Consider the following 22,081-nt stretch of genomic DNA (forward strand, 5'->3'; position numbering starts at 1 on the left):
TTTTAGATGTTTCCTCCCTTAAGAATGGATAGCTTTCCTTTAATCAGAAATATATAAGCCATCATATATTCTTTTTTTTAAACACAGAACTACATTTTAAATTCTCAATCCCACTATATATAACATCCACAGTTGTTCTCCCTCTACATGTGAGCTTGAACTTTTATTTGAATGGACCTATGTTTAGGCATCATATATGGGAGTTACCTCAAAGTCATTTTGGAAGTCTATGTAATAATGATATAAAGAATTTAATCATAGGAGTTTAATAATTTATAATTAAACCAGAGTAAAAGTTAATTTAAAATAAACGTGAGAAATATAAAATTTTAAGCATGGCATATTTGCTGCTGACCTCTCAGCTTCCATGTCCCTGATTCACCCTGTGCTCCTGTGAATGTCACTGGGTATTCCTCAGATACCCCTGCAGCCTCTGGGCTTTCAGGAACTTTCTTGACTTCTTGACCTGAAACACTCTATCAAGCTCTGGATGTGGCCACACTTTCTGGACAGCCAGGTTTCTTAGACCTTACCTCCTCACATATTAGAGTTCCCTTCAATCTCCCCACATTCAAGCTTTCCCTGGAATCCATGTCTCTGGCTGCCCTTCTTTACTCTCTTTGTAGCAACAACTCCTCCTGGTTGCCTGGCTATCTCCTCCTCGTCGTCTCCCTGAGAGCAGGTTCCTTCCTTTTTCTATTTGTTGCTGCATCTCCCATACCTAGTTCCAAGAAGAGATTCTGGCTTACAATAGGCCCTGACTAAATATGTGTACGATCAAAGAATGCATGAATAATTAAAGGCATTTTCCCTGTAGGTTACAGAGAAGAAACCTTGTTCTTTCTCCTCTAACAGCGGGGAGGCGCTGGCATGAGAGCTCAGGGGAAGGAAGCTTGAGAAGTCCAACCTCATTTCTATCACAGTGCTATACCTTTCATGGAAGTATCCACTCTTTGAAAAATATTACTCAGCAATCAAAAAAGATAAACACATGCAGTTTGCAGCAACATGGATGGAGCTAGAAGGGGTCATGCTCAGCGAAATAAGTCAGAAAGAAAAAGAAAAATACCGGAACCAGATGGTCTCACTCATAGCAGGAATTTAGAAAACCTAAATAAGAGACCAGGAAAAAGACAAATCAATACAAAGTAAAAATCAAAATCAACAAGCAACTACAAACCAGAGACACACTATGGGTGGGGGGGGAAGGAAGGACTAGAGTCAAAATAAGGGGGTGGGGGTGCAATTGTATGGGGAATATAACCATAATGAAAATGCATACATTGTGCAAAGATGAAAAATGATGTAAGAATTATATAAAACAAAATATTTAAAAATAAATAAATAAAATAAGGATTCTGCAGCTAAAAAAAAAATGTGAAAAGCAAGTAACAATATAAATGAGATGGCAACACAAGAATCCTGTCTCTGGGCAGTACTGAAAATTGGAATTGAGTATCTGTAAAAATTCTAAACCTGATCATATATGTTGCAGCATAAAGATAACAGTAGAAAGGATCAAATGCGAATGACACGCATCCAAAATCACATTTCCTCTGAATTTTCTAGCAGATCATTATCATCTCTCTGAAGTATCACATTTGCCTGTATGACACGACCTTAATTGGTTACAGGCCTATCTCCTCACATAAGGAGTAGTGGGCTATTAAATATATACTTCTGGAAAAATGCTTATATTTTCATGTCTTGATTCCTCATACTGCAGGTGTTAGTATTTCTTTTTTTTTCCTTACAGAATGGCTTTAAAGCAAAGCTCTGAAGGAAAAATGAATACAGTTCATTTATTTTTAAACTCTGCCAAATCATCTCAGTGAGGCAGTAGAAAGGAAAATAGGAAAGTGCTTGGTGTAATAGAGCCATATTTTTTTCTGTAGTTCCTCCATTAATTCTCAGGACCTCTGGCTGCCTGCCTTTCAGAATGCAACTCCATTCAGATCTTACATTATCTTGTCTCCCTTCCATCATTCATTATGGCAGAAGCCATGCCACAATGGGAATCAGACCTAAATCTATGGGTCAGCTTGAAGTTTATTTATATTTGGAGTCTTTTGTGTAGCGCTAGATATCGGGAACACAGGTTTTTCAAGCAGGCTCTTGAAAATGTGCTCTGTATATACTACCCTCCAAATAATGTTGTTGCAGACATAACCAAGGCTATTTTCCCTAAGCAGAAGCAGCCATGACAACTGCAACTCTGTGGTACCACAACAAGAAAGCGCTTTTCTCCTTCAATCAATAATGATGACAAACTTACTCTCTAAAACTTTATATATAAATGATAAATGATTTGAGTAATATGCTGATATTAATATAAACAGTCCCCTCTTCCCTGAATGTATGACTAACACCAGTAAATAAAATGATTGTGCCATTTGACAGTTTCCAAGAAAAAAGCAGAGAAAGGGATGACCAAAGACTACAGAGAAATAATGAAAAGAAACTTTGACCATGAAACAAATTATTTACAAAAGGGATCAGAATAGAAACACCAGTCTGAATTAGGGCCAGTTTTATTTAAGAGGCCCATTGACCATCTAGAATCATAACAGCACATTGATTAAATCAGCAGGTTATTTCAAATGGGTTGGCTATCTGAACACTGGAGACAAAGATCTAAGATAGGGAGGATGTTTGAAAATATGAATGGTGAATGATAAAACAACAGTGTTCCAGTTTAACTTGTTCTTTTGAAATTTATACTCCCAAATATTTGCAGGCAGTATAGAGAATAATAAGTAGCAGTTAACATTCTTTCACATTTTCATGGTAGGAAATTAATACAAACTCCTCTGACCTCTACTCTTTTAACAAATTAATAGTACGTTAGTTTACAAAAATCTGTTTCTTCTCATGAGGCCTCCTTTTTCTACAACACTCAGGATATATAAGCTAGGTTAATAGATTCCACACTTGAATGTTTGAATCATCTGGGATGCTTGTTATAAAGGAGTGCATATTTTGGGCCCACATCTCTAAGGTGGAGCCCAGTAACATGCCTCATTAACAAATATGTCAATTAACCCAGGCAGGCATTGGTTATCAGCCCTGGCTCTTGGGTAAGTCATTTTAGGAGATTTGTTAAATTGCCACCAGGGGGAGTGTTGGTCAAACTTTGTGCTTCTGGTAAAGGAAGGGTACTGACCGCTTGCAGAACCTCACTCACAGAAAGGATAGAGCTACAAAAGGAGGAAAAGAAAGAAGCCAGTGTCTCTTGGTGGGTAAAAGGTGTTTGGTAGGGAATCAAGCATCTGGCAAGGAACAGATGACTGCCTACGGATTAATGATAAAAGGCCTGTGATGGAAGAACTTGGACACCAAAGGTGTCAGGTTTTGAAAAGAGCATTTCCAAGATAATATTTTCTCACTCCAACTATCATCCATACATCCATACCCCTTTCAAAGATATGGAAGGTATATGCCCCATGCTGTGAACGTTAAGGTTTTGTGGCATCCTCAGTCTTGGTATGTTATATACATACATGCCTTTTGTATATGATTTTTCCTGTGTAATGCTTTTCTGTCCTTTTATATTGAAATTTCTCCCTTTGTTTTAGCAATCTGATTCTCCATTTATAGAAGATTGCTATTCCAATGAGAATATATGGAAAATACACAGAAATAATAGGAATAAGATAAAGATCACTTATAATCCTTACATTCAAATAAATGTTAACATTGGGGTGAAGTCTCCCAGAATTATTTAGGTTCATATTTATGAACTTTTTTTCTAGAGGAAATAATTCTATTTGTGCATTTCCCCATATAAACATTAACATAATCAGCGCACTCCACAATATCCTAAACTCTTTCAAGGAAAGAATATTTTTCACATTTCTGATGCTTACTTAAACCACATGATAAAGGGTCAAAGATCTTAGAGATTTTTAAGTTCTGGATACATATTACTATTTTCATATTGCATTTCATTTTCATATATTGTATGAAAACATATCTCAACCAATAAAGAAAGATATTTTATTTTGCTAGCAACTTAAAATGTTCTGCTACAAATATATTCCTAGGTGGTTTAGAATTATTTTGTTTGCGTGTGCACATGCACATGCTGAGTTTTATCTATTACTAATAAATTGCCTCATCAATTGTATTAACAAAGTCTTATTCTCTTCTTCAATTAAAATTTTGTTAATTCATGTTTCTTCTGCTTTTCTTCAATAAATTTGTCATTAAAGAAATTTAATGAGTATTTCTTTGATTCACTGCTGCTTCTATTATTTCCTACTTTATTATTCTTTTATTAGATTTTTCCTCTCTCCTTCAATTTTTTACTTATTACTTTATAGCTTGAGTTCTTAGTTCATTTATTTTCATTTTTTCTATAAAACTAATGATTTAAATTAATGATTTTAGGGGCAGCTTTGGCTGTATCTCATACTATGTTCTCACTGTCATTATTTTCTAAATAACCTCTAATAGTAGTTTTGATTTTTTTCTTTGATTCAATAGTTATTTAAAAGTCTGCTACTTTCAGAATTTATTTAGGCTGTATGGTCAGGTAAGTGACACATTTTTTAAAAAGTTGCACAGATGCTTGAAAAGAATACATATTTTCAGTGTAAGGTGCCAATTCACTACATACCACCTACTAGTTGACAAAATTTCATTACATCATATTCTATACATCATATTTCATTATATTGTAGTAATAAAGCATTTTATCAGTTGGGTTTTTTATCTATTTCTTCTTGGATTTCTAGCTTTTTCTTTATATTTTGATGATATTGATATAAGTAAAGATTACAACTTTATTAGTTTGAACTTTTTAGCTATGTATGATTCTTTGTCCCATTTAAAGATTTTTGGATTATTGATTTTTCCTTGAATGTCCACACTACCATTTCTAGTTTTTCTTTTTTCCATTTGGTGCTAAAATTTTCCTTTTTTTTTTTTAACATAATGTGTAGTTTATCAACCTAATATAAGATTTCTATTTCTTCACAGGATAGTTCTTGTCATCTGTAATTTCCTCTCTCATTCTAGGTAGGCTTTACAATGGTACACATCATAGGGAGTTATTGCTGTTAAGGAAGTTCTTATTGTTTTGGTGGTGGATGGCGTGTGTGTGTGTGTGTGTGTGTGTGTGTGTGTATGTGTGTGGTGGGAGAAGGTGTTGTTTTTAAACACACCTATGTATGTCTCACTTACAATTCTGATTCACAAAGTCAAGGTGATCCTGGGGCCAGGATTAAGTTTTAAGTGCCAACAGATGATTGTAATGTATATCAAAGGATGACACTCTCTGCTTTAAATATTTTTAAAAAAAATTCTAAATCATATTTCTCCAATAATTAAAACCAAGAGCAAACACTTCATTATCATTGATAATACTGTATGGGGTTTTAATTTTTACTATTATTTTATCAAGACATTTAATTTTGAAGAATTCACTTTGATGATTAAAATAAACATGAATGTCAATGGATGCTTCTAGTAAAACCATGGTACAGACAAAGATCAGAAAGATTCTCTTCTGGGTTCTCCTCTCTTATTCTCCAGCATTACCCATTCTTGATACTGTCTTATTCAGATTACAGATTTTTCCCATATATATGCAAACACATAAAAGTATACTCATACATCTCAAATATACACATACACACACCAGGCATCATACATCATATATTAGCCTACTAACTTCCTTGTTTACTGAGCAGTATTTCTTGATAATTTTACCGTCAAACAAGATAGATGGATGGATGGATAGATAGATAGATAGATAGATGCAGTTCAATTTCTACAATAAACCTCATAATAATTTATTTAGATAGGTGCCACAATGGTATCACATATAATAACTTGGTTAAGGAAAGCTCACGCAAGTGTGGAGTACAGTGCTCTTTACCATGGGATATATTTCCAAATGTATTAGCTACAAAATGGGTGACCTGGAACTTCGTCTACTTGAAGCTTAAAATTCTGCTTTTAGTTAAGTACTACTATTCAGTATGGTTTGCTATCTTTTAAGCTTTTGATTGTTTTCTAAGATCCTGAGAACAAAGTACAGATTATATTGTCTTTGGATTCACCCAATTACCAAGCACAGTGCTATACACTCTGAATTCATTTTATCAATGATGATAATGCAAAATGATCACATTTTTCTACTCCTATGAAATGCAAGTTTCTGTTTTCCCAAATACAAGAACAAAAACCAAAACCCTGACTTTTGAATGTGGTTGTGCAATGAATATCGAATTTGGTCACTCAATCTGGAATCCCTTTTGCTACAAAAATCTGCCCTGAAGAATGAGGAAGAGGCAGAGGTTAAGCAGAAAAATATGGGTATATACCCCAAGGATGCCCATATGAGGAGAAATCAGGGGAAAGGCAGAACCTTGCTATTCTAGTTCCCTAGTGCTCAACAGAGCTACACACCAGATGGACATACAATTCTAGCAGTCAAATCAAGGTGGGGGTGCCTGCCCCAGGGATTCCCCTCCCTGCAACTACTGAGAATAGCCTGTTGAGGATGTATCTATTATATTACAGAGTGAGAATAATTTCAAATGACAAGAGCTTGAAAAAGACTACTTAGAGAGGTCTTCTTTCAGTAAGAATGAAATCCCTAAAAATATTGAGTTTCACCAAACACTAAAAGGATATGATAATTATCTATAAGTACTTAATAATCCTTAACACCGAGGTGAGGCATGAACTGTTTAAGGTGCTTTATGGAGGTGTGAGAAAATCTTGGCAGGTAGTGGTAATTAAATTAAATTGAGAAAAACTGTATTTCAGCTTGGGAAGTCTCCCTTTGAGAGAGGTTTGTTAAACACGGGACCCAAAGGATACACTTAAGTTATTTAAAGTCAAACTGGGACAGTTAGTTGAGGACATAAGTGACAAAATAATTTTAAATGGGGCAGGGGGCAGTTAGGAAGGGAGACGATAGCTGGTTTAATTAGTCATATTTTTCCTATTGCTTTGAAGGGTTGTAAATACCACACTTCCAACTCTAGCTGGGAAGGAAAGATAATTGAGATTCCAGTGATTTAGAAAAACAATATTACTGAGGTATCTAAGCTTGGCGTTATTTACTCACTGAATTTATTCTTTGAAATCTGTTTGGTCAGCTGTGCTTGGTTTCTGTGACTAGCCGTATTTGACCAATGGCTAATTAGCTTGAAGGGTAAAAAGGTCAATGAGTTAATCCATAATCTTCAGTGACTGACGAAATTTAACTGCCAACTGGTGCCAGAGAACATACTTTTTTTTAAGAATTAATAAGGCATGCTAGCTATTCTCAAATATTAGCCTTCCTAAGAATAAAACAGGATAAAACAAGAGAAAATACAATGCCTCTGAATCATATACAGTATTATAAACCAATGTTGCTTTAATAAAATGATAAAACTTAAAAAATGCAGTTGAAACACTTCAAACATTTATATGGTCATTTAACAAAAAATTTCCAGACTTCTTGGGGAGAAGCAGTAGTCAATTCTTGGATCTGGGATAATGTTAAGGCAGAGCTTGTTCTTTTTGGTACCCCAATAACACAATGAAGATTTAACTGTTGTGCACCTATTATACACTGACCATTAAGAGTTTTACATGTTACTAACTTATTTGGGCCTCATAATAACCTAATAAGGTAGGTACAATAAATCTTCTATTTAGATAGTGAGGATGTTCAGGTCCTGGGGACACACTTGGTAGGATTTAAACCCAAGTGCTCTGGCTCGAGTTTTTGATCTTAACTGTGCCACTAAATAGCTCTAAGGTGAAAAAAGGAGGTAGAGGGTCACAACAAGGTCTACCTGGTTCTAGTCCTCTGTCCTAATGCCTCTGATAACAACTGGTGTTTTGATGGACAATGAAAAATCACTGAGCTTTGGAAAGTCCTTTAAAAGAACTCAAGTTGTTGAATGCACAGTATTTTTGATAAAGCTGCTGTAACAAAGTCTCAGAGGCTGCGTAGCTTAAACAAAAGAAGTTTGTTTCAGTGCTAGAGGTCAGAAGTCTGAAATCAAGGTTTCAGCAAGGCTGGTTCCTCCTGAGGGCTGTGAGAGAAGAATTTGTTTCAGGTCTCACTCTTGGCTTGCAAATGGTCTCCTTTTTCATGTGTCTTTTCACATCATCTTCCATCAATGCACATCTGTCCCTGCGTTCAAATGTCCCCCTTTTATAGGGACAGTTGTCATATTGAATTAGGGATCATTCTAATGACCTTATTTTCGGTTCATTGTGATCTCCAAATCAGGTCATAAATTGAGGTGTTGAGAGTTAAGACCAACATATCTTTTTTTGAGAGAGGAAACAATTCAATCCATGACATGTATCAACATTACCATGCAGGTTTAAATATCCACTTATGTGAGGCAACCCACAGTGCAGGGAGGCACAGCCAGCCTCCTAACAGTTCCACAGGTACGTTTTGCTCAGGAGCCTTCCACCTCCTCAAAGGGCACTGCTGTTCTCTTTTCCTCCTAGCTGGCTTATAGAAGCAACAATGCAGTTACTTGTGAAGGATTTTTCTGATCTGTAATACTGAGTCCAGACATTTAAGAGACCATTCTTTGAAAATGTTCTGTTACAGCCCCATATTTCCATCAGTTGCCCCTTAAGGTTATAGGAAGACAGCTTGATTGAGGGCTGAGGTACTCACATGGAGCTCAGCTTGCTCTGTGAGAAGGAAACTAGCTTCCATCCATCATTAGGATGGCCTAGCTATGGGAAACACATCCCTGATCCTGTGTCTAGGGGAGTGATCTCCTGAATCTCTATTTTTAAAAAATCTATGTACCTCTTCACATATTTTTAAGTTGATGGTTGAAATTTTTTCATCAAAGTTGAAATACTTGCAAAGAAGAAAATTTCTTTGTATTACAATATTGATATTTTAAAAATAAACTGTTACATCACTCTTGTAACTGTTTCTTTGAATATACATACAATAGTGGTACCCATCATAGCTCATTTAAAAGTACAGGAATAAGCTTTTTTTCAATGGTGGAAATTTTATAGCATCATTTTTCTCCTTTAACACAGTTCAGCAAACTTTATGTAAAAGGTAATACTTTTTCAGGCTTTCCAACAGGCTCTGTCATAGTTGCTCCACTGTAGTATGAAAGCAGTCATAGAAACACATGGACTAATAGGCATGGCTGTGTTCCAGCAAAATTTTATTTCTAAGAATAGGCCCATGAGTGACTGTTTAACAATCATCATCCTAGAACTCACATTCCTATCTTCTCAACCCATCTCAATTCCACTCATACAGAATCTTGTTGTAATAGAATTTTATGCTTAAAAGCCAACTATTAATCATACACTATTTGTCTCTGAAAAAAAAAAAACACATATGTATATGTGTGGGTATATGTGCACACTAAATCTAATTAAAAATACTTTTTCTATAAACAGAGAGCTGTAACAAAATTCTTTTTTATTGAATAGTACAAACATTACTAGTATACACTATACACTAATTAAAACAAATATATTACAAATGTTCCTGGTTATTAAACCCAAAAGGAATATTTCATTGGGGATCTCTCTTAATAGATAGGACCCGCTTATAGACCTAGATTTAAAGAATCTCACAAGTTTCTTTGTTTGGCTTTAGAAAACATTAATACACTTTGGAAAAACTGCCATTTAAGTTCTGATGAAGGTGAGAGGAGGAACCTTTTTTATCAAGAGGGAGAAGGCTGTTAAGAAAGGGTGTATAGCAATGCTATTTTCAAGATGATTGATCTTAATGTATGTGTAGAAATTGAGAATTAGGAAATGGATTACCTCTAAACTATCTTTCCCTTGAAAAGTCTTCACACCTTGAGAGAAATGAACATGCAGGCTGAAGATTACTTTTCTAGTATGTTAGCTATAAATCAACACACAGGTAGTGAGTCTGCAATAGAGCCACTAAATGTCAATAAAAAGAACACAGGTTGGGAATCAGACGACCTGGACTTGAACTTCACTCTGCACCTATTAGATGGATAATAAGTTAACTCTCGATGTCTCCATTTCCTTATCTGTGAAAGGGGACATAATGTCTTTGACATAGTTTGTATCACACCACTGAAACTGTTAGAATAGGGATGGAGGCTGAGCATTGTGCTGATGTCTCCCTAATTCCCACCCTCCATCCTTTGTGCATAACGGATACACTCTTCCATAAAAACTTGTATCTTGAAAGATTATGGTATGTGGGAATTTTAAAATAATATCTGCATTAAGAATAAAACAAATATTTGGGAAATTCTACTACAAAGATATATGAATATGTATATGTCTAGCACATAGAGAACATTATTTTTATAACCACCAAATGAGTGTTCCTGATATTGCTTTGACCTTGAAACAAGTGACAAAGAGTGAGTTTCTAAGGACAGTCTTGCCAGGGATGAGAATGCACACACAGTGGGAAATTTTGGGCTAAGAGATATTACTATCCACTGTTATTTATACCTATAAAGGCAGGAATGGACACAGTGCAGGTCTTCAGATCCAGCAGACCGGGCAAAGGAGGAGTCAGAGTCAGTGGTTTTGCAGGTTTTTTATTGGGGTTCACCAGGCATATGGCAGGCAGGGGTGCTGGGGGGCCAGGAGGCTGGCAGTCCTCCCAGTCCCCAGCAAATCCTCACTATCTGGGCTTTCCTGCCTTCTCTCGGCTTCTGCTGGGCTTCTCTCTCTGCTTCTCTTCGGCTTCTCCTGCTTCTCCTGCTTCTTTCTCAGCTTCTTGGCTTCTTCTGGCATCCACATGACGCCGCCCTTAAAAGCACAGTCTTAGCCCAGGTGAATCCCATGTACCTATGCCCACACCCTACTCCAGGTGCCCGCTATCAGGCATGCATTCAGGACTGCAAGGATCCATCATCTATCCTGATGGCGGGAGGGCAGAAAAGCCTGACATTTTTCCTTACCCTACAATACCTCTACCCAGGTGACAAGAAATTCCAGCAGTTCCTGGTCGCCACAGTTGCAAATTCATTTTTTTGTTATAACCTAATAGCTCTAAAACCTCTGGTAAAGTGGCTCATTTAGGTTTCACCTAGTAAGATGCTTTGAAAAACCTGAACATAATATAGCTCTTAAATTATTTCATGATTCAGTTTTTCTTAGGTGTTCATTTTCAAATCTGTGCCATATAAAGAAAGGCCGTATAAAGCAACAGACTGAGGGGAGGAAGGCAGAAAGCAAGGGCCATCACTGACAAATTTGTTTTCATCAGCTACTTTCAAATTGTTCTCGCACCAGCCTTTCAAGGAACCATTTTTTGAAGGTGGATATTCTTTATGCACATAGGTATGGAAATGAATGTCTAAATGAACAATTGAATGAATTAGTGATTATATAAGTAAATGCGGCTTGTTGGAAATTTTTGTAATCATGGTCTCTTTTCTGGGCAATTTCAACTTTGTGCTAATGACTCCATAAAAAATGAACCTTCATATAGGTTAATCCATAAATGGCCATAGATCCTGACATGGCCTCGACCTGATACAGAAGGCATTCAGCAAATATGGTCATTCACTGAACAGAGAAACCAAGAAAAGGTGAACATGGTACCTTGTAACAGAGACATATTAACAAGTCAATCAGTTTCTCTGAGCCTCACTTGCTTTCCTGTAATAAAGTAATCACACACTGCTACTCTCCCCTAGCTGCTGATGGGACCAATGACCTCAGATGTAGGGGTCAAGGCAGCCACTGTCAATATATCCAAATTGTCACCAGATGGAATCTATTTGCCATCCCAGGACTCAGGTTTTTTCAAGATCTAAGATGCTAGTAAATTACAGTAAATATATAATCAAATATAACAAATGAAAAAAAAATCACCTCTTCTTCTCTTTTAACAGAAAATGTAACCCAGAGTTGTGATTTTCTTAACTGGGGCAAGGGTGGGGAAGAAAGCTATCAAGATGTGATTGGGAACTAGCTTATGGAAGAACCAAGAATATGTATCTTGTTTTCAAAGCTTTTAGAATATCTTCAAGAAGAAGAAAGACAGAGTTGGTTAAGACTTGGTTGTCCAGAAAGATTTGTGGGACATCTATGGAGACCAAGAACATCTTGACTTACAAGCCACAGATTGCTTGCAGCAGGTCACTGTCTTGCTGGATGCTGCCAGACATCTGCCTAAAAGCACAATATCATTTGCTCTTGACTTACTTCCAATACCTGGAAAGGATACATCACCATCTTGGAGCTTATAGTACTTTAGAAACAGGTTTCCAGTTATTGCTTCCCAATAAGCAAGGCTTAGTTGTTAGGACATAATAGATTTGAAATCATAATAGAAATACCACATGTTATAATCCACAAAGCACATGGAATCTGTTAATTCATGGTTTTCTAAAAACTTCTGTGGGTCAGATGCAGTAGATACTATCTATATATTATCCATGAAAAGCAATAATATTCAAGATTGGAGAGGAAACATGGCAGTTTTACTGGTGGTTAAGCTGGGAATCTTACTTCAGACTCTTGGCTCTGAATACAGTGCTTTTTCTTCTGTGTGTAACCTCCACTACTAGCAGGCTTGGAGTCACTTCTTGGGACTTAGGAGAGGATCTGAGGAGACATCACATGCACTTTTGCAGCACATACAAAGAGCTGAGCTGTACACTCAATTTTTTCACAACTTGAAAAAATTAAGTTTCTATCAAAGGAATAAAATCATACTATCTTGCATAGCACAATAGGATTTAACTAATCACTCACACAGTGACATTACTCAAATTTAATTTTCATTCATCATCCCTGTGAGGAAAGCACCTTTACTCCACTTTTATAGATGAAGAAACGAAGGTCCAGAGAGGTTAAATAATCATCTATGGAGTTCTTGGGAATTTTTAGAAAGGACAGAGAGGCATCACTCATAAGGTCTCTGTAAAACTTCTTATGTTTACTCCGCAGGGATGTTTGAGCCTGGCTCATTGAATATAGCTTTTGACACTGGATGCCTACCACTCTCTAAAGTTGGAAGAATATGACTCGGCTATGACTATTATGGATACTAGAAAAAGTGTCAGTGAACCATACGAATATAACACACCAGAACCTGAGCCTCAATTGAACCCTTAACACTAAACCTAGGTCTAAGGACAGAACCAATATTTGTAGCTTCAGACCATTTCTTGCTTTAATAGCACTCTTCACATAGGGTGTAGCTTCTGAAATAAAGGTTTCACGCTGCTGCCACTAGATGTGAGTGGGCTCTTTTCACCCCTGTGACCCATGATCTTGTTGGCTCTATTTAGAAATGATTTGCCTAGAGGGGCCCTGACATGGGTTGCCAGCATGAAGGTCTGAGTTAATTAGTTGATGAGCGCTTCACTCTTACCAGGCAAGTGGATGTTCAAACTGCCCTAGATGCAATCATAAATGTTCAGCTATAAGAATTCCAACCAAGTCAGAATGAAACTTTATTTCATTATGCTTCCAGATCTGGGAATGGTGCCAGTGAACTCCTCTCCTTGACATGTCTCTCATCACTTATAGCTCAAAGGAAAAGAAAAGTAAGCTCCAAAGTGCCAGGCTGCAGCTTTCTGTGTCAGATGGCAACACCTCCAAGAAACAGCTGAGCAAGAGGATGAGTAAAGAATTGTCATTCTCTTATCCCTGAAACTCTGCATACTGATCATAATTCCCTGTATGTTCATTTTCAAAGTCTTGTGCAAGGCACAGAGCTCAGGAAAGAAGTTAGGAGAGATAAAATATTAGCTTCAGCCATAAGCTTATTCCGATAGCTTGGTAGTGGTGAACAGTGTTGTGTTAAGAAGGATCCTCAGGGAGTATTGAATACAGTGGAAAAGATGACTATGATCAATGGAACATGGGCCTAATAAGTTATCAAATTAATGCACTTGAACATTTTGTGGTACTTCAAAGACAATTTTAATGATAATTTTATTTATGTAATTAAAGATATTTCCCAGTGTTTGCATTCACTGAAATTCCACAGCATTTTTTCCACTCATGATTAAATATATTAGTCTTTGGCTTGACCAAACATCAACAGATTCTCAAAACAAGTCGTTTGTTCTCAGATTGAACCCTATGATTTAACCTACTTAGTCTGCCAGTGTTCTTTCAGAAGAGTTAAAACTTGAAAAGAAAGAAGTTGCTGAGAACTTACAATTTAAAAACAAAAACACTTGTTGTGTGCTTAAGTGCATAAGGCATTTTCCTTAGGGATTTTGTCCAACATGCTGGAAATGGGGAGAACTAAACCACAAGTTATCTCTGATATTAGGGATGGTATTGAATAGTATGAACTTGTCCCTATTTTTCAATATTTTGTGAAATTTCTGAGTTTTTTATTAGAAAATTTTAGAGGGCCAAATTAGTGTAAGTTTTATTCTTCTACCTTTTATATTTAGCCAAAATGGTCAATGCCAGGACATCTTTAGAGACTGGGACTGGATGCCTCTATGAAGGCTTTAAAACAGCATGATTTTGAGGTTACTTGAGAGGTTGATTACATTTTCATGATTGGCTTAACATTAAGAAAAACTTTGGGGCCATAACTATATAGGTTAATATCTGATATTGAAGTTAAGAATTTTAAGACCAAATGAACTGGAAGAACTACTTAGTCAATATTTTCAGGCTGAATAAAATTTGCAGAATCAAGTAAGATGATAGCAATTAAATCATTCCTTAGCTTCAATTTATACTTGTCTTCAGAAAGAATTGTTTGCAACAGAGTTAGCTCCTCAATCATAGTTTATTTTGCTTATTATGAAAATTAATTCCATGCTCCCTGAGTTGAGGGAGGTAGCACCAAAGGTTGGTGAGTGGAATACCAAAATATCTGGGAATGGAAAAATGCCACAGACTCTAAATGTTGGTTTTCTGCAATAGGAAATGGCACACCATTCTGTTCCCCCATGCTAAAAAGTATGATGATAAACCAATATTTATTTATTTATACTTTATTTGTTCTAAATTGAGTTATTTTGGGATACCCCCATCAGGTATTATCACCATAGTGCACCCACCACTACTCACCCATATTCCACCACTATAGACTACTGTGCTTCCTTCCTTCTTTATTCTTATCCCTCCCCCCCTTTGATGTTTCAGTTCTGTAGTTAGCTATCAAGGGTTACTTTTTAATCCAGAATTGAGCTATATGTTGACTTTGCTATACATGACAGATATGGGCAAACACCTTTGTGGATATTAATTCTCCTTTTCTCTGTTACCATGGCACGTCTTCCTGGCACCTCATGGAAGAGATGAAGGTACCTTGGCATGATGATGAAGTGGCCTAGTTAGTATATGAGGAGACTTCATTGAGAGACCAGCAGCCACTGCGATTGTCCAGAGGACAGATGATAACCATGTGTAGCTATGGAAGCCAATAAACACATCTAGTGAACCTGAACAACTAAGTTTTAGAGTTTATTTAAGTTTAGATAGTTTACATTTAAAAACTGATACTCACTTCAGGTACTGGAAAACTTAAGTATATTTGGAACTAGTTGTATACATATGTAAATTTACTGTTACAGTTATAAATTTTATGAACTCTACATACAGATTTCCTGTGAAAATTCAATTTCCAGATTGAGTTGTGCTGAAAGTATAAAATACATGTCAGATTTCAAACACTTAGGAAATTAAACATAAATATTTTGCTAATAATTTTGTAGTTTCCTGCTGAAATGATATATTGGACATACTGGGCTAACTAATGTTATTAAAATAATTTTGTAGTTGCCTGCTGAAATGACAACATTTTGGACATACTGGGCTAACAAATATTATTAAAATTAATATTCCTTTACATTTTTACTACAACTACTAAAAAATTGAAATTATATACATGAACTTGTATACAGAAATAGATCTGCTCTCATGTCCCTGTGAAATATTATTTTTTGTGTAGTTAATAAATCATCTCCTACATCTACAGGTAGCTAGTATACTACTAGAAAGCATATACCACTAGGTATGCATAACAAAATCCATGTTTTTAAAACAAGCTACTAATATTCCTACTGATTTCTTTTCCATATAGCAATATGGATTCATTTTTCCATCTTATAAAGTATTCTTGAGTATATACGCTGATCTTCTCTTTCTTTATGTGTCAAATGGACATTTTGAAAAGAACAATAATTTTTCCTTCTAGCAGTCAATTCCTTTACTTTCATTATTCATTAATATGACCAGGAATGCCAGCTGATAGAAGTGGAGATGCTCTGGTTGAAGTAGGAGGAGGAATGACAGACTCGCACCCTCGCCCCTAACCCCCACCCAGCAACACATTACACCAGTCCTGTCAATGTTCCCCAACTCTGAAGGGAAAAATTTGAAAACTGTGCCACTTGAGGATTTTCAGGCATGATTTCTGAGTCTTCAGTTGTTCCATCAATATATGTCTACTGTCATATCTGGAATCTCTTTCTAAGCTGGGTTTGTCATTACTGCTCATAAGGTCTTCAGAATACATGGCAGCCCTGCTGATTTGCACATCCACAGCAGATCATTTACACCCCAAATAGGCTTCCCTCTTGTTTGTGGCCCTTTGCAACCCTTACATTTGCTACAACAACTGTAAATCATTCCTGGCAAAAGCAAGCAAAGAGCATCTGTGGAACACTGGTGAATTTCCACCTTTTACAGATGTTTAGGAGGAGCTGGCTCATATATAAACTACCCAATTCACACTAGTCAAATAAATGCTCTGCAGAATGAGGTGGTGCATCGCACCATCACATGAAGGGAAACAAATAGGCATTTGGTGCTGAGTATTTAGCTCAAGTTTCTCTTCCTAAATGGTATTGTTAATAAGTCTCCCAATCACCCTAGAAGACCATTTTAATTTGACTTTATTGTGATGATTGTTTAATTCAACTCCCTGTAGCCTGACTCCACTAGACAGACTGATAGTTGAGACTCACACACTCCCCTTCCATGAATGTAGCACACAAGTATATCAACATGTGAGAAAATACCAAGCAGCTGCCAGTTTTCCTAACTGAATAAATGTGGATAAGTTCTTCAATATTTTGGTGATTCAATTTCCTCATCAAGAAAATAGCATTGTTGGGGATGTTGTAAAGATTCAATGAGCTAATAGATTTTCAGTTACAAATGTATTGAACAGTGCCTGGCACACAGTACATGATAAAGGCAGGCTGGCCATTCCTTTTGTGACTGATTTTATTCCAATTGCTGGAAGAACTGAGGAATCGTATTATTAAAACTCTCACTGCTTAATTTCAAGGGGTTGGATTCCACATATTTATACTCAGTTTAACTTATAGCAGAGATTCTGATGTTCACTTGAAAAGCTAAGGAAATTCATTTTTCTTTATCTTTTATCCTCCTAAGATCTCTCACATCCTACAAATGCCATGAAGAAACTGTTTAACTCAAGAGCAAACAGACAACACAGGATACAATTAATTTTGGCACCTGAAAGAGCATTTTAATTTTAAATCCTATAACTCTCATTTCACCAACCCTCCAAACTCAAGATGAGAAAACCACCATGTTGTAGAATCATTCCCAATACTACTTAATTTGAACTTGAATGAGAATGCTCAGGATCTCATCCAGGTACCAAAACCACTGCAGGCCAGCAGTGGTTGAGATGAGGCTGTGGCAGTATTCAATGGTCCCACTTGCAACAAGCCCTGTTTGTCATTCATGCAGGACAGCAATTCTACTTTACCCTGAAGTGACCTATCATCGATGTCTTATGTGACAGTTTATAAATGCATGTTCTCAGCAAAGGTTTCTTTCTTCCAAATTCTTAGAGTTACATGATGCAAAAATAGGTTAATAACTACTCTTTTTTTTTTTTTTTTACCATTTATACTGCTTCCATAAAAAATTTTTTTCTCGTCTCATTCTTGCCAACAGGTGCCAGCATTTCACTCACATCAAGTGACACTACCGACAGAAAGAAGATACCAAAAGAGGATGAAGGGTGATTCTAATAGGGTGACTACTACTTAATGCACATCCACCAGGACCCAGACTTCCCCAAAACTATGCACGTATCACAGTGATTGGGGAGTGAGCTGCAGCGAGGCAAGGTTGTATGCACACGTAGGCTTCAATAAGTAGGAATTCTCAACTGAGAATATCAAGCCTCTGGGATCAGAGGACAATCTAAATTTCCAGAGAGACCTTCAGCTAAAAAATAGGCCACTGTCAAGTGACCGGGTTGCCCCTGTGTTGTGTGCTGTCATCCTCAGATAGAAAACTCTCCATCTCCTCCTGCAGCACCACCTTTTCACTGGTCACAGAATACTTCTATTCTATTCTCCTGGACACCAAAGCACTGGCCTTGCTTTCAAGTCTTCTACACTGAAACCTCTCTAGTTCCCTTGTTTCTTTACCCATCTGTCACAGATGCCATGTAGGACACAGCAAATTCCATTCTAGAGCCACGTGAAGACACACAACACTCTCTTCTGTAAAAAGGACATTGTTTTTAAGGGCAAGCCAAAAACCATAAAAAAGAAAGAAAGAAAAAAGGACAAGCCAACAAGATTTTCTGTATATGACTATTTCATGTGCATTTATTTATGAATGAGAAAACACTTTTTTCTCTTTTCCTCTATTCGAACCCAAGTGAAAGGTAAGTAAAAGACATCAAGTGTGCTATCAGCCTACCTGGCTAATAAGATAGGAAATCATGTATATTTTTTTTAAAGTAACAGTGATGAAGCCTCAAAATCAGCAGAGACTCTAGGAGAGGTTCTTAGCAGAGATGGAAGCCCAAGTTAAGCCCCCACTCTCTGCACCCAAGTCAAAGGCAATACCTCTCCTGTCCACGTTCAGAAAGATTATAGCTCTCTGGAATCTCACAGTGTTTCTGTTCTGTTTTGCTACATATATTTTTAAGTTTGTAGCTTAGAAGGGTCCCTAAAGGCAGTTTCTCCTTCCTTGTTCTGCCCCTCCAATGCCTGTTTACTGCACTGCTTATTCTTCCTGCTTCTACCCGACAAAATTGAAAATTTCATTTCCAGTTTCAGAAAATTAAACCCTAGGGAGCAGACTGATAGTAGAGCATCTCTTTTCTGGCAAAGAGCCGATCTCTGGATATAACTTTGCTAACCCTCTCTGGTTTTCGGAGGTTTAAGTGGATGAAAAACAGGTATTTCAAAGCACAATTTTTGACAGCTAAAATCTCTCTGATTGCACTTAAAGTCATTTTTGTGATTATTTTTTTTTAAAAAGAGAGTGAACATATTTCAATTTGGAGCTGGCTTCACAAAAGAAGGAAGGTACATGACTTGCTGGGTGCACACTTCTCAAGCAGAGTACAGCAGCTCATGCAAAAGAGATGCTTCCCTCTGTGGCTGGAGTCTGAAGGAGTGTTTGACAGACCATTGTAATAACATCTTTCTCCACAATGCAAACACCAGCAACACAATCAAGCAGCTCACGGCTCCGTGCCTGCACCATTCTTTCTTCCTAGCAATGCAAAAGGTTGACTCTTGTTCCTTTAGTTTTAAAAGCATCTCTTTTGAAATGGATTCATACTCAGAGATAAAAAGCAGCACTTACTCCTCACACTAAACCTAACTAGACAAACCAGTCCCAGTATAATGCAGTCAACTATAAAACTGATCATATTTAAGCAATGAATGCAGCCTTGGAATAAAGAAGCTCACACGGGAACCCTATAATGCCATTCTTCCGTGTGCTTGTTAACCAAGTCACAGTTTTCTCGGTAGACAATAGGACAAAGCTACATCTTTGCTCAGCCTGCTAATACCAGCGGACAGTGATGTAACACTGAGGTTTACTCACCAAGCGCCCGTAAGTCCATCTTTTCCAACTACAAATACTGCTGCTGAGCTGCTGTCACCACCAAATGACTTAGAGTCGTCTCCAAGAAGAACAATGTGCTAGGACACCAGCTGGTTCCGGACTATACTTGCTCATGAAACAGGTTTCCAGTTGAGCCATGTGAATGGAGACCTGCCTCACACCTTTGAATGGTATACACTTCAAGTCCAGAAGAATAAGCATGTAGCTTTGCTTATGTTTATGGAGCTGGAGCTCAGGGGTGCTCCAATTGGCAGGAATTGTGAAAAGATCAGCCAATCACAGGCAGCCTCCATTTCAGGGAAACTCCTGCTCATTTATTTAGGATCTTCAGAGATCATCGGCTTTTCTAGGAAGAGCTTTTCTCTTATAGTATCGCCAGAGAAAAAAAAAAAACTTCATTTCAATTTTAGTGCCCCAGGCTCTGAATAATATAAATAACAATAAAATATAACTCCTTTTCTTAGTACTCCTCAATACTCCCACTTTTCTTATAAAGAACTAAAAAAAAAAGAAAGGAAAGAAAAAGAAAGAGCTTGTGATGGGCTGGAGATAGTTCATATTCATCAGCCTCCACCTTGTTGGGAGAAAGGCGGAGTGGGGGGAGCACTCAGGCTCAATAATTACTGATTCTGTTACCATGGAAACAGACTGGCTGCAGCGAGTTGGATTCCTGTAGAACATCTGCTGCCAGACCCATAATCAACCACAATCTCATCTCTCCCCCTCTCCCGACTTCTATTTGATTTTGAGTTTGCTTTCTCCCTCCTCTTCACATACAGTTTTTATCCAGAAATGTCATGTAACTGCTTCATTTGTCACACACAGCATATGCACGCGAGGGGAGCTCCCATACCCAGCAATGCCTGCATGCCCAGGAGTGCCCCAGCAGGCTTCCCCTGAGAGGATCCATCTCTGATTCGGACTCAGGATATAAACAAACATAAACAGCCCCTCCAGTGCCTACAGTCTCAATTAAAATTTATTGTAGTTAGTCTAAAGCTTCAGTGGGGTATCTTTTAAATATTTGTCATCTAATAGTCCTGAACATCCCTAAGTAAAAGTTTACAATGGCATTTCTCAGAGGGCACTTCAGTAGTTTCCAGGAAACCTTTGGAATGAAACTTGTAAAATATTTTTAAGCACAAAATCTCTAGGTTCAACTTCTCCATATTAGCACCTCACCAAAGGCTCACTATATTCTGGGACTCTCCATGGAAATTTTCTCAGGCAATTTTCATCCCCTCACAGTGCTCCTCTGCTTTTTCCAAATTCTGGTAGTTCGACCAGAATTAATGTGCTGCTACCTTCTTAACAGCAGGGGCCACCACTGAGTAAAGAATGGCTGCCTGGACTTGTCAGACCCAGAAGGGGGATCAGATGGTGGTAATCATATGTGGGTCACCAGAAAGCCCTAAATCTACAGAGATTGACTGAAAATGGCAATGGTCAAAGAAGGCTTAGATTTTGGCTTACGGAGGTTAGAAAAAGTATTATTCTTTGTCCCATATTAATGCATCTCAAAGAGAACCTTTTCTTTTCTAAGGGTCTCCACAAACTTGGTGCTCTCAGTTCATTCAGGATATAAGGCAGGTTTTGGTGTCAGGGGAGGTGGTGTGGAGAGAAGGGCTGATGTTTGTTCTTTGCACATCTCTGATTTTTGAGCTATTTACCACTGTCTCATAAACAACAGTAGCCCTGGATTTCCTCTATTCCTAATGGACTCTCCATCTACACCACATTTCTATCCATCTTCAGTGTTGAGCTCTGGCTCAACAGTGTAGAAGTTGGGTTTTCTCTCTGTTCCACTGTGAGCCTGGGAAGGAATTCTCACTTGAGTTCTGCCTCCCAAACACCCACCTCCAACACTGGCAATTTTCTCATTTCTATTGAGACTACCTCCAACCTTGCTGGATATCTTAGGTTTTCTCTACCACTTCTCTGGACCATGTTTAACTTCTCCTCTCCCATAAGGACCCTACCCTTTACCCTTTCAGTCTCCCAAGACTGTCCAAACAGTCTCTGTCATTCCAACTAAGTCTTTCCTCAACAAAATTTTAATCATTTGTTCCACAAATATTTAGTGAGTTTATATACCAAACAGTGTACTAGTGACAAAACCAATGGACATGGTTGTTGTTTTACAGCATGACAACAGTAGATGAGGCAAAGCATATTAAAGTGTAACTGTGAGATGGGATATGAAGGAAAGCTATGAGCACAAATAATAAATAGACTTAGTGAGGTAAAGTAAAGCATGTCAGAGAAAGTGATATTTAAGCTAGAT

General features: G+C 37.4%; 1 protein-coding gene across 6 annotated transcripts in view; it reads right to left on the minus strand.

Moving 5' to 3' along the window:
• The window catches only part of ELMO1 (engulfment and cell motility 1), a 521,159-nt gene that overhangs the window by 109,720 nt on the left and 389,358 nt on the right, over nucleotides 1-22,081 (minus strand). The window contains exon 1 of one of the 6 annotated variants that reach the window (XM_037510323.2): nucleotides 19,777-21,073. The exons of the other annotated variants lie outside the window; for them this stretch is intronic. The gene's annotated coding sequence lies outside the window, so the exon portion shown is untranslated. Of the gene's footprint in view, nucleotides 1-19,776; nucleotides 21,074-22,081 lie in introns of those variants that run through there. 6 annotated transcript variants of the gene reach the window in all.

Source organism: Talpa occidentalis, unplaced genomic scaffold (assembly GCF_014898055.3).
Source record: "Talpa occidentalis isolate TD23 unplaced genomic scaffold, MPIMG_talOcc4v2.1, whole genome shotgun sequence".
Classification (NCBI taxonomy): domain Eukaryota; kingdom Metazoa; phylum Chordata; class Mammalia; order Eulipotyphla; family Talpidae; genus Talpa; species Talpa occidentalis.